Source organism: Acipenser ruthenus, chromosome 4 (assembly GCF_902713425.1).
Source record: "Acipenser ruthenus chromosome 4, fAciRut3.2 maternal haplotype, whole genome shotgun sequence".
NCBI lineage: Eukaryota > Metazoa > Chordata > Actinopteri > Acipenseriformes > Acipenseridae > Acipenser > Acipenser ruthenus.
In genome coordinates, this window is record NC_081192.1 from 2,690,001 (window position 1) to 2,703,705 (window position 13,705).

Sequence of the window (13,705 nt, forward strand, 5' to 3'; positions counted from 1 at the left end):
GTGAAAAAATACATGTAACAAATCTTTTTTGTTGTTTATTTGTTTAAACTTGGCAATTCAGTATCATCCTGAGAATTAACTAGAAAGCACGCTAACAAAGAAAAAAAGAAAAAGGCCCTTCTTTGTAAAAGGTACACATTGATCTCCCAGGAGGAGGTAAGAGACAAAGTCAAAACCCAGTCACCATGGTAACGCTCCATGACGTCTGGTCATCTGAACCAACTGTTTAAGTTCACGCACTGTATTACAGATTGATCTGCAGCTTCCACAATGACCAGGACAACCTACATGTCCAGGAAATGTAACATTATCCACCAGGGAGCCTATTTCACATTAGAGCCTGTTTCACACTAAATAAACATCTGAAAAAGTACTGTAGAAGCCACTCTCATGCACAAGTGTCCCGAGGTATTACATACTGTAGAGGTCCAAGTTACATGCGACTGAGCTAACACACAAACGCCAGGAGAAACAACCGTTTCCACAAAAGCCCTAGTTATGCTAACATAGTAGCTCCTAGTAGAAAAGAGCTAGCCTTGGCTCCATCAGTCAACAGTTTAAATAAGCAGATGATCTAGCAATTACTGATACCAGTAGTGGCACAGCAGTTTCAATTGAAATAGTAGGCTAATGTGTAGCCTCCTTGTTTGCATGGTTATGTGGTGGTAGACTTAGCCTAGATTAAAGTCTTATTGTGGCACGCTGGAGCAAGCTGTGCCAAGAGTTAGAAGATTCTACTAACTCAAAGGTATATGTATTTTTCTTCTACTCTCTCTATACCTGTACCTATTTTACAAGGGAAAGAACTGCAGGAGTCAAACAACTCATTTATAAACAGGAATACATAAAAAGCAGGAATGACATAGTGGCTACACATTGAGATAATACCTTCATTAAATCACAAAAAGCAAATGATATACCATTAAACAGTATCCATTACAATTACATCTCCATTCCAAATAATGAGGCAGCTTATTTCTTAACTCAGGCATCCACATATGTAAGCATATACTGTATAACGGGACATTTTGACTTGTATTAAATTCGCAGATTTGCTACCTTGGTAGATTTTGACGGTTTTTGAATTGCCGTTTTTAACTCTTAGCACGTTCACAAAGAAAAATGCCACATTTTTGTATTTCTACTTTTAATTTAAAAACATTCAAATACATGTTTACTTAATGAAATCTGTCTTCTAAAACAGTATCTCATCTACTGTAACTTGTTATAGCATCTACAGTGTCACTGCAGCAACTTGGATAAGAACAAAGAAGGCCTTGTCGTTAATTTTAAGACACCAATAATTGGATAGGATTAGTAGCTGCAGTACACTTTAACGATATAGGCATTTGCTAACTCAGTTTTAAAATGTACCTCTGGTTCACTAACATAACACAATGATCACAGTATAATTTAGTAATTGTAGGACAGTATTGCCACGTGTGAAAACTTTAACAATAAAGCTGAAACAAAAATGCTTTACATTTAAAACTAGTTAATAGACTAGCAAGCACTGGCAAAATCAACTCATTTTTTTATACGGTGCAGAACTCGTTTATTTTAACATATTGTTTAAGGGCGTTGCGATACCTGCACGGAGGGTGTCTTAATAGTAGCATCTACAACGAATCGACAATAACAATCCAAAGCAAATTTGTTACAGACTTTTTAACAAGCCTGGAATAAACTATTTGGGTTGTTACAGTACTTAATTAACCCCTTGTAAAAACAATAACACAAAACTCCTTTACATAAAAAAGAACAGCCATACAGGTACCACAGTAGCCCGCGCAGTTTACACTACCTTGGATTTCCTGAGCGCATCATAAATTCCAGATTTTCTAAATCTGTTGATGTAAATGCCCGGTCTGCTTTTAAATTTTTCAAGCACATTGGCTTCATCACTCTGCCATTCTCATATGCACTTTGATGCTTCTTTAACCTGCGCTGGATACCAGTCTGTCAGAGGCCGGGAACACTCACTGTATGCCTCACTCTGATTGGTGGAAGAATTATTGGCGATCCAATCAAAACCGCCAATAAAGCCAAAATAAATTCCCCGCTAAAATTTTCCGTTATACGTTGGTACCGCAGTAGCACTTTGACCCTATCCCGTGAGTTTGTCCTACAAAACAACTTTTTAAAGCGTTGTTTGCTAGATAAGTTTACATCGTCTCTTCATATGAATTTAGTTTATTGTACGTCATTTATCGATATGTATGTCTTGAAAGAAAAAAAGAAAATGACTCTAACAAGAGGTGCATTTTCAAGTGAATTAACGTGTTCCAGAACCCCCTGCAAGGTTTTCAAGAAACACATCACTTTACCTTTGCTGTATACCCTGTTGTCCATATCACAGCAATTCTTTTCAAAATATTGCTGATATTATTGATACATTATATGCAAATGACTTTGTTTCAACTTTTGCTTGGGAACGTTCGCCTGGAGAAAAGGATTTTTCCTTACAAACATTGCAGTGTGCCAGTGTGCATGCTCCCTTTTTCAACAACCTCCGATTGAAATGAGTGGTGTATTGTGGGATCAAAAAGCCAGTACTGTTGCAGGTGATCTGGATACACTGCGATCCTTAAAAAAGAGATTAAATTTTTTCTCCTGGCGAACACTCCTGAGTAAATGTTGAGAATATATATTGCCCAGTTCATTTAAGACCAATGATGCATGATTAAAACTTTAAAAAGTATTGGCATAATGCTTAAAAAAAATGATGTTGCGATAGGGACAACATGGGACACAGCAAGAGTAAAGTAATGCGTTTCTTGTACAACACGGGACACAGCAAGAGTAAAGTAATGCGTTTCTTGTTCAACACGGGACACAGCAAGGGTAAAGTAATGCGTTTCTTGTACAACACGGGACACAGCAAGAGTAAAGTAATGCGTTTCTTGTACAACACGGGACACAGCAAGGGTAAAGTAATGCGTTTCTTGTACAACATGGGACACAGCAAGAGTAAAGTAATGCGTTTCTTGTTCAACACGGGACACAGCAAGGGTAAAGTAATGCGTTTCTTGTACATTTTGCAAGGCGTTTTGTAATGCTTTAAGATTACGATTCGGGTGTAGGTTAGAATTTCCTTCCATAATGTAATATTATAATTGATTTATGTCCTTCTGATGAGAAGCTGACATCCCGCTTATAATAAAGTCTCCCATAGTAAAAACACAGCAAAGTGCAATAAAGTGTAGTGAAAGCATGGTGAAGCCATGGGTGTGCATTGTGAAGCATGGAGAGGTATGGAAAAGCATATTAATAAACATGGCAAACCAGGGTAAACTATGGTAAATGCAGAGTACAGCCATGGGAAAACTGTAAAAATACCATGCAAAAAATACAGTGGTTTTTAGAAGGTGTGCTCTGGGTTGCCTCAACAGCCTCAATACATTCTTGACAAATCCAGCTTCTGCTCTGGACACTCAGTATGAATAAAGTACTTCAGATTCATACCCTGCTGACACTTGTTGTTGAATTATTAAATCTGCTTGTCAGAATAAGCACAGAGTATAATGCAGCAGCAACATAATACTGTTTATACAAAGATGCTTATAGGATCCACATTCCCTCCCAATTAACATGCATGGTACAATGACTTACTGCATACAGCAGTAGATCTCTCCTTATAGTTTGCTAAGGACGTTTTAAACACACACACACACACACACACACATTATATATTGTGTTATGTGTCATTGGCGCTGCCTACTGAGCTACTTATCTTTTTCCTAAAAACAGAGTCCTTTTGCCTGTCGTTCCTTTTCCTTTTTCAATAATAAGAGCATTTTTAACTGCTTGAACTGCAACCTGTGCTGTCTTTAATTATTCTGTTGTGGACCAAATACGCCTCCACTACTATATATATATAGTAGCTTGCATGGGGGAAGGCAGCAGTAGGGCTAGTAGGTGAGGTAGGTGACGTAATCACACACAAAGACTTAAGCCCAATATACGCTCCTTGCAAAGAAGCCGGCTCTTTTGTACAGCGGTATCGGCGCTATTCTTTAGTGCGAGAGGTCCTGGGTTCGCGCTCGCCCTCCGCCTGTGTGATGTGCCTGCCTGCGGGAACCAAGATCGCTACAATATATATATATAGATAGATACAGTATATATATATATATATATATATATATATATATATATATATATGTAAAATCAGTAAATCTATAGATTAACCGGTCAATAAAATAACTAAGGAGATGATTGTAAACAATCTCTTACATCCGTGATCACTGTCTGGCAACAATTCACAATACAAAATAATGTTTTAGCAGCAAAATGACATTGCCCACTGTATGATTCTCACTGAAATGCAAAACCTGCGTGCACTTCGGTCATGCTTTTTTCTAAATGAGTTCAACTTAATAATACTAAATCACACACAGTAGAGGCATGAGTTTGTGCTGCAGTGATATAATTATGTCCATACCCAGCGTTTGCCCTATGGTACATTTTGCAAAAGACAAGGGTGATAAAATCGTTAGAATAAAACCAGGAATCTGTCTCTAATCATGTCTGTATATAGGACAAAACATTAATACACGGTCTCTACTAAATACATAAATGATTATTATTATTATTATTTAATAATAATAATAAGAAGAAGAAGAAGAAGAAGAAGAAGAAGAAGAAGAAGAAGAAGAAGAAGAATATTGCAGAAGGGATGCAGTAACGTTTACAAAGATTAATTAAATAATACAAAAGAATCATAAGGCTGGAGTTTAAGAAAAATAAATAATTAATTAGTTAATTTACCCAAGTACGTAACCGATCTTACAGAAATCTTTTTATTTTATTATATATTTTTTTCACCATTAAGCTCCCTGACGTTACTTTATTTCCGAATTCACCTCAGATGCTGTAGCATTATAACTACCATCTCCTTAATTATTTTACACATTGACCGCTGAGATGGTAAATCTACACATATACCGGTTATTATTTTATATACTATATATATATATATATATATATATATATATATATATATATATATATATATATATATATATATATATATATGGGTCACAGATGGTCTAGTCTTTTATTATTATTATTTATTTCTTAGCAGATGCTCTTATCCAGGGCGACTTACAATTGTTACAAGATATCACATTATTTTTTACATACAATTACCCATTTATACAGTTGGGTTTTTTTACTGGAGCAATCTAGGTAAAGTACCTTGCTCAAGGGTAGAGCAGCAGTGTCCGCACCGGGGATTGAACCCTAAACAGGGCCCTAACCACTACGCCATACTGCTGCCACTGCTGCCACACTTTACAGTATCTTTAAATGTCCAGCTACATAACTAGGACCAACACAGATACAGCAGCTGCTCCCATGGTAGTATGTCAATTATCTTTGATGGACTGTGCTTCCATGGTCCACAGTCGCAAACTAAAAGCAAAACTAAATCAAAACAAACCAGAAAAAGAAAAACTGCTTGTAAAAACAGGAGGGGTGTCATGGCAAATTTGGCCCCCCTTATAAAGGTATATTAACAACCGTTATTAATACACGTCAAAACAACAAAACAACCAGCACTATTGGTGTGTCTGTATGAGACAAAATGAGTTAAAATGTATTCAAATTAGGTTAGGGTTTTTCAATATAATATTAAAAATAATAACTGAGTTATGCATAAATATGGAAACATTCACACATACTGTATCTATGGTTTAATCGTGCTAAAAAGTATCAACATTACAATTAAATACCGATAAAAAAGCACAAACATGTTTTTGTTATTACTCTGTTCACTCCGAATCACAAAATGAAATCATCATGTGACTCACCAAAGATCTTGTTTGAGATCTTTATTTCTAAAGCCCCCTGAGAGGCTGACCTTGTGGATCCAGGTGGAACAGAACCCACTTCTGTGTTTTTATAAAGCTATCTATTTTCTCTGCCCAATAAAAACAAATTCAATCTGTACTGACAGCATACATAAGGAATGGCTTTGCACAGCAGGGAGTCCTCCACTGCTGTCTACATTTCCATGGAAAATGGAATCACTTAAGAAAAGTCAAGGGATGTGGAGGTTGACATGTAAAATGTATGTAGTGTTTGAATTTTGGATAACGGTAAAGGCTTGCTGTTTTTTTTCATCTAAATGTAATAATGTATTATTATTATTATTATTATTATTATTATTATTATTATTATTATTATTATAACTGATTGATATATATATATATATATATATATATATATATATATATATATATATATATATATATATATATATATATATTTCAATATGGTGCTTTAATACTGTATGATTTTGTAAATTATCTGAGTGTGTTACATTTGGGATATGGAGAGTGGAATGTAATTACATTTGTTTATTTGTTGTATTTTTTAATGTCAGACACATTAAATAATTTATCACTAGGTGTGTTATGTAATGTATGTGTGTTGGGTTTGCTGTCCATAATTTCAAAACACTCAATTAGATTTCTGAAGTAAAATTGAAGTAGACAAAAGTTGTGACTTGAAATATTGTTAGGAAATGATTAGCTGACACAAAAAGTAAATATGGTTTAGTGTAAAGCAATTTATTTGTTCAACTGCTGTATTCCTCTGTAATATTCCAAAAAGTATACCCCTGCTACACATGGGACTTCCTGTTGCTCAGAAATGTCAAATAGAACGTATTTCTGTGAAACGTATTATATGTTTCTTTACATTCATATCCCTCAAGATACCAACATATTTCACATACACAAATTACCAACTGGGGTCATTTTGACCCCAAAAAGAAACTACTGAAATAAAACCACAGTCACTGCAACAGCAACACTTTCTTTTATTAAGCTTTCAGAAAGGTAAAAAATGACTTGTTTTGAATCAAATAACCAAATATTATATAATTCTGACAAATTCTAAATATAATTTCAAATGATAAAAAATGGAAATATGACTAACTCTTTGTATAATAAACTGGCATTTTGTAAAACTAATTCCTTATCAGCTGTAAAAAGGCAATATGACATCATCATCTCTTCTTTCTCATTCCTCTAATTCATGCATTACTGTCATATTTTAACTTGTTTTCATTTTTTCATATGCATTTAGTTCAAATTAATGGCATTTACATAAAACCAAGAACAGCAACTAACAGAAAACTCTTACAACTACTCCTATCTGTAGTACTTGGCATGAACATCAATGTACTACATTTTTTAATGAGCATAAAACACAATGAAAACATAGTCTACATTACCAGTTATGCCATCACACATTGAAAGTTGTTCAATCTGACTGCTGACTTATTTTTGTTATATGATACCCCCATATTCTACAGGCAGTCATGGCACACAATCTGATGAATGCTATGCTCAGAGCATACTGGCTGTTGACAAGAGTAGCAGACACTTGCTACTTTCCTTTCTTTGTTGCGGTTGCAGAGTCCACATCGTTTGCGCTTAGTGGGTTTGGTAGCAGAGTGTGGCACTTTCACAGCGCAAGTCGTTTTCTTCACCCCCATGCTTAGCATTGCAGCTCTGACTGGAGACTGGAGCTTTTGAGTTTGAGCTCTTCTCTTGATGTTTGGCATGATGAGGGTGTTCTCTAATTCTCTCAAGAAGATTTTACGGCGTCGGCTCCCATCTGAGGACCTCCAGTCAGGGAAATTTCCCATCCAGGTGATGAACACAGCGATAGCAGCAATGTCTATCAGGTTGAAGAAGAGTGTCATGGGCCATCTGTTGATCTTCCGTCTTGTTGTGCACATCTTTGCAAGATGATCAAGATTGTCAACACCACTCTTGGTGGCATTGTAGCGTAGTATGATCTCTGGTTTCTGCTGCTCACCCTGAACTTTAGTGTCATGGTGCATGGTAGATAATGCCAGCACCGCCTTGCCTTTTGCTGGTACATATGACACCAAGGTAAGCTGCCCATGAAATCCAAACAGCGAAGTGTTATTCTCTCGGGCATAGTTGGCCTTCATCTCATCTGGAATGTGTGGTTTGTTAGACCTGACAGTGCCAACATATGTTAGTCCATCAGAAAGTAGTTCTTCAGCCAGTGGAATGGATGTGAAAAAGTTGTCTGCAGTGACACCTCTACCACTTTTGTTCCAGGGTGCCACAAGCTGTTTGACAACTCGGGCCCCTTGGCCTACTTCTTGTTGCTCTCCTGGTTCCCTGCCGAGGTACAACTCTTCTTTCAGTGGGTAACTGGTCTCTGCATTGCAGGATCACCAGATTTTAATTCCATATTTGTCTGGCTTTGATGGGATGTACTGGCGGAAACTGCATTTGCCTCTGAAACCAACAAGCTGCTCATCCATACACAAGTCTGTGCCCGGGATCAGGAATTTTGGTAGCTGGGCTACAAACATAGTCCATATATCCCTAAAAGGGGCTAGCTTGTCTGTTGCCATTCTTTCTTGTCTTGTGGCCTTATCATCAAATCTCATATATTTCAATATCTGCTGGAATCTTGTTCTGGACATTGTTGCAGTAAACACAGGTTTGCCATCAGCCTCTGACCAGAGGGAAATTTGAGACTCGTGTTTGTTTCGGGATGCCCCTGCAATGATAAGAAGGCTAATGACAGCTTGCATCTCTGTGGCATCCACTGCTTTCCAGTCATCGCGCAGGCTAATGGGATTACCTTCATTCCACTCTCTGATTCTTCTTCTGGCCTCCCTGTCTCAAGTACAATAGTGTCAATCATTTCTGGGGTCATAAATAAATGAAAAGACTCTACCACTTCTACCACTCTACCACAGGGTCCGACAATGGACCAGATAGGAATAATTGCAATGTCGGACCAGGTCTGACATAGGACCGCAAAGGTGTTAATATTACTGGTGGATTGGCCTCGAGGAGCCAAGAGGTTGATGATAAGGTGTTTCTTTCCAGAAATACTTCGAGTGGCAATGCCGATCAGGTTGATCCGAAACACTGGGAATGGAGGGGCTGGGAAGGGGCCAGCCATAAAATGATTATTATTATTATTATTTATTTCTTAGCAGACGCCCTTATCCAGGGTGACTTACAATCATAAGCAAATACATTTCAAGTGTTACTATACAAGTAATACAATAAGAGCAAGAAATACAATAACTTTTGTTCAAGCAAAGTACAAGTGTGACAAAACACAATTCAATAATACAGCAGATAATAGTGATAGTTACATCAGGATATGATTAAATAGTGATAGTTACATCAGGATATGATTAAATACAAAATACTACAGGTTAAACACTTGGCAGATTACAGTATTCTGAAGTACAGGATTAAATGCAGTAAAATAGGGGGCAGATAAGAGCAAAATAAAGCACATTTAAATGAAGGGTGATAGTGTCCCAGGATACAAACAGAGGAGTTCTACAGGTGCTGTTTGAAGAGGCGAGTCTTAAGGAGGCGCCGGAATGTGGTCAGGGACTGGGCAGTCCTGACATCTGTAGGAAGGTCATTCCACCACTGCGGAGCAAGGGTGGAGAAGGAGCGGGCTCTGGAGGCAGGGGAGCGTAGCGGAGGTAGAGCCAGTCTTCTAGTGCAGGCGGAGCGGAGAGGTCGAGTGGGGGTGTAGGGAGAGATGAGGGTCTGGAGGTAGCTGGGTGCAGTCTGGTCAAGGCATCTGTAGGCTAGTACAAGAATCTTGAACTGGATGCGAGCGGTGATCGGGAGCCAGTGGAGCGAGCGGAGTAGTGGAGTAGCGTGGGCGAAGCGAGGCAGAGAGAACACCAGGCGGGCAGCAGAGTTCTGGATGAGCTGGAGCGGACGGGTGGCGGACGCAGGGAGGCCAGCCAGGAGGGAGTTGCAGTAGTCTAGGTGGGAGAGTACCAGGGCCTGGACCAGGAGCTGGGTAGCGTAGTTGGTGAGGAAGGGTCAGATTCTTCGGATGTTGCTCAGGAAGAATTGGCAAGTGCAAGCCAGAGTGGAGATGTGCTGGGAATAAGAGAGGCAGGGGTCCAGGGTGACTCCGAGGTTCTTAGCGGAGGAAGAGGGAGAGAGTGTGGTAGATTCCAGAGGAACAGAGATAGAGAGATCAGAGGAGGGGGAGGAGGAGGGAAAGAAAAGGAGGTCAGATTTAGAGAGGTTGAGTTTGAGGTGATGCGAGTGCATCCAGGAGGAAATAGCAGACAGACAGGTAGAGATACGGGAGGAGATGGTGGAGTCAGAGGTGGGGAAGGAGAGGAAAATCTGAGCATCATCAGCATAGAAATGGTATGAGAAACCATAGGATGCGATGAGGGGGCCCAGGGAGTGGGTGTAGAGAGAGAACAGGAGAGGACCCAAGACTGACCCTTGGGGGACTCCAGTTAAGAGAGGGTGAGGTGTGGAGGTTGCTCCACGCCAGGTTACCTGGTAAGTGCGGTTGGAGAGGTAGGAGAAGAACCAGGCCAGAGCAGTGCCAGAGATCCCCAGGTCAGCGAGAGATGATAGTAGAATAGAGTGATCAACAGTGTCAAAGGCAGCAGAGAGGTCGAGGAGAATTAGGACAGAGGAGAGAGAGGCAGCTCGGGCACACTTAAGTGAGTTGGTGACAGACAGGAGGGCGGTTTCAGTGGAGCGAGCAGAGCGGAAGCCAGATTGGAGAGGATCAAGCAGAGAGTGGTTGGACAGGAAAGCAGAGAGCTGGCGGTGTACAGTCTGCTCGAGGGTTTTGGAGAGGAAGGGTAGGAGGGAGACAGGACGGTAGCTCTGGAGGGAGATGGGGTCGAGGGTAGGTTTTTTGAGGAGGGGAGTGATAGAGGCTTTTTTGAAGGCAGAGGGAAAGATACCAGGAAGTAGAGAGGTGTTGAGGAGGGAGGAGATGAAGGGGAGTAGAGCAGGAGCAGCAGCTTGAAAGAGGTGAGTGGGGAGGGGGCCCAAGGCACACGTGGTGGGTTTGTGACCCTGGAGCAGGGAGGAGAGGTCAGAGTCTGAGAGGGGCAAGAAGGTGGAGAAGGAGAGCGAGTTAGTAGGGGATGTAGTGGGTGTAGGGGTTGGAGCAGGAGGGGGTGCGGGGGAGGGAGAGGTGTTAAAGAGTTTGCGGATATCTGAGATTTTAGAAGAGAAGAAGGAGGCAAAGTCATCAGGGGAGATAGAGGAGGGAGGAGGATGGGGGGAGGGTTTAGGAGGAAGGAGAAGGTAGAGAATAGTTTACGTGGGTTGTTAGTGGAGGCTTGGATTACAGATTGGAAATAAGTACATTTAGCAGAGGAGAGAGTAGAGGAGAAGGAGGAGAGGAGAGTGCGGTAAAGGTCTAGGGCAGCAGGGAGTTTGGTTCTCTTCCATTTCTTTTCAGAAGATCGCAGTGTGATTCTTGCCGAGCGGAGCGCAGAGGAGAGCCAGGGATGGGGAGGGGAGGGGCGAGCAGGTCGGGAGGTGAGGGGACAGAGGGAGTCGAGGGAAGAGGTGAGTGAGGAGAAGAGGGTGGAGGTAGCAGAGTCTACGGAGAGTTGTGAAAAGGAGTCGATAGGAGGGAGGTGAGAGAGAGCAGTGGAGGCAAGGACAGAGGGGGAGAGAGATCGGAGGTTACGGCGAGAGGTGACAGTGGGGGTAGGAGGAGCAGGGAGAGGGGGGAGAGACAGAGAAAAAGAGATGAAATAGTGATCAGAGAGGTCCAGGGGGGTGACAGAGAGGGTGGAGGGGCAGCAGGCCCTGGAGAAGGTGAGGTCCAGTTGACGGCCAGCTTTGTGGGTAGGAGGGGACGGAGAGAGACAGAACCTTTAGAAAAAACCTTTGTCCACCTCAGCCTTGATCAAGGGTCTGATGTTGCTGAACGGAGGTTGTTGCAGGAGAGGGAGGAAGATAGAAGGCAGGACAACCCGGTGGAGAAGTCATGTTGGAGGCCATTGAGGAGGTATTCAACAACTGCCGAGCCGGGTGGAGACTTAGGGATTCAGATAAAGCAAGTGTGTTGACGGAAGAAGAAACCGTCAGGGTTGATTGTTATTTAGAGCATCTCTGCAGGCAGATGGATTGTGCGTGAGCGTTGACCCAGAAGGAACAGGAGTGATGAAATCAGCAGTTGGAGTTGTTGCAGACCAAGTCCTTGAAATTGTTACAAATTTGGCGACCCCCGGAGTTTAATAGGGCGGCCAAATCTATCTGTAGCTAAAGAGGAGTTAGGCGGGGCTGATGAGTGGCAGCAGCTGTTTTCGATCAGAGGTGAGGTGAAAACCAGCAGACACAGAGGGTCCCCAGCACCAGGGTTAAAAGCCACTGCTCTAAAGTGCCAGTGTGCAATGTTATAAATCTGCTCCTGCAGTGTAAATGCATATTGAGTTTGTTTGTGAAGTAGTAGGGGACCAATTCTGTAAATGCCAGGCCCTATTTTGAAGCAAATTTTCAGAAAAGAAAAAAAATAGCATTTTGTAATAATATAAAACTGACAAGACACTTCTCAAACCATCAGTTGCCATTTCTACTTGCAACTAAGTTGTTTAATTCTAGTTTGCACTGTTGAAATTGTAAATTTTCTTTTAAAAAAATGCCCTTTGGACTTCAGGGCCTGTTGTGTATCTTTGATGCATGATGACAGAATTAACAAGATGATGCTTTACACTAGCTTTACACCAGCGCACTAGTATTTTACAGTGGTTTTGCACATTACATCACGTGCAAAACTGTTTCATCACGCTTTCTTCATTTTACCGAATGTCAGGTGTGATTTATTTGGTCATGGTTCTTTCAGATTAATAGCATGCTGGATATTGACTCTCCAAGATTAGGACAGTTGGTGCATTCCTTCTGTGAATAACAACTAAGACAACAGGTTTTATTAAACACATTGGAAGGTATTGGGCAAACTGCATAAAAAGACATGTATTGAGGTAATGGATTTTCATTAAAAATGAATAAATTAATAAATAAATAGGCCATTGCAGGCACTGAAATGGGCATTTAAGCAACAAAAATGTAAATATCTAAGAACTATTTTAGAAACCATAAGGGGCTCTAGAACTTAAAAGATATTTCATAATGCATGGATCGCTTGCATGAATAGATGCACTGGGAAGTTGGCTGCTATGTGTATAGCCTGTTTAATAAACATTAAGGTTTACTGTAGACCCCAACACAATTAGAAATAACTTCTGAGCGCTCTCCAGTGCCTACAGTATGTTCTGTGTATGTGCATTAGGCAGATACGGAGTAAAGTGATGATGCAATGCTTTTGGACTGCTTAATGTATGAATGAGTGCATGTACAGGATACAAGTATTCATATACAATCTGTATCCTGTACAATCTGTCACCAAATACAACCCCAAACATCTACATAGGAGGCTAGGAGTGTATAATAAAAGTCTGGTACAAAATCAAGGCACCCGGTATAATGTGACTGACAGACAGACAGACAGATAGACATGATCGGCATATAAGGGTCTCCATTGTTTTTAATGAGGACTCTAAAAACATCAACTAAGGTATTAAAGAAAATGATGGAATTACTTTGAGCCCAAAGTTATTTAATATGCAATGCTAAATTAAATTATACATTTAAAAAAATGAACCCATTCTGAAACAGAATAAAATGTAACTCAATCCTTCATAGAATATATAAAGCAGTGCAAGAAGACACTAAAAGAGATGCTAAGAGCACAGAGTTACTTTGCAGAACAGCCTCCGCTGTGCACATCTACATCAGAACTAATTTGAATCCCAGCACCTTTTATTAGACTAATAAACTGGCTTCATTCCTGCTATGACACTAAACCAAGCCAATCCAATAAGAAACAAGGTCCT

General features: G+C 40.4%; 1 protein-coding gene across 2 annotated transcripts in view; it reads right to left on the minus strand.

Moving 5' to 3' along the window:
• The window catches only part of LOC117400744 (KH domain-containing, RNA-binding, signal transduction-associated protein 3-like), a 191,515-nt gene that overhangs the window by 97,411 nt on the left and 80,399 nt on the right, over window positions 1-13,705 (minus strand). Inside the window, exon 1 of one of the 2 annotated variants that reach the window (XM_059021303.1) lies at window positions 1,805-2,130. The exons of the other annotated variant lie outside the window; for it this stretch is intronic. The gene's annotated coding sequence lies outside the window, so the exon portion shown is untranslated. Of the gene's footprint in view, window positions 1-1,804; window positions 2,131-13,705 lie in introns of those variants that run through there. 2 annotated transcript variants of the gene reach the window in all.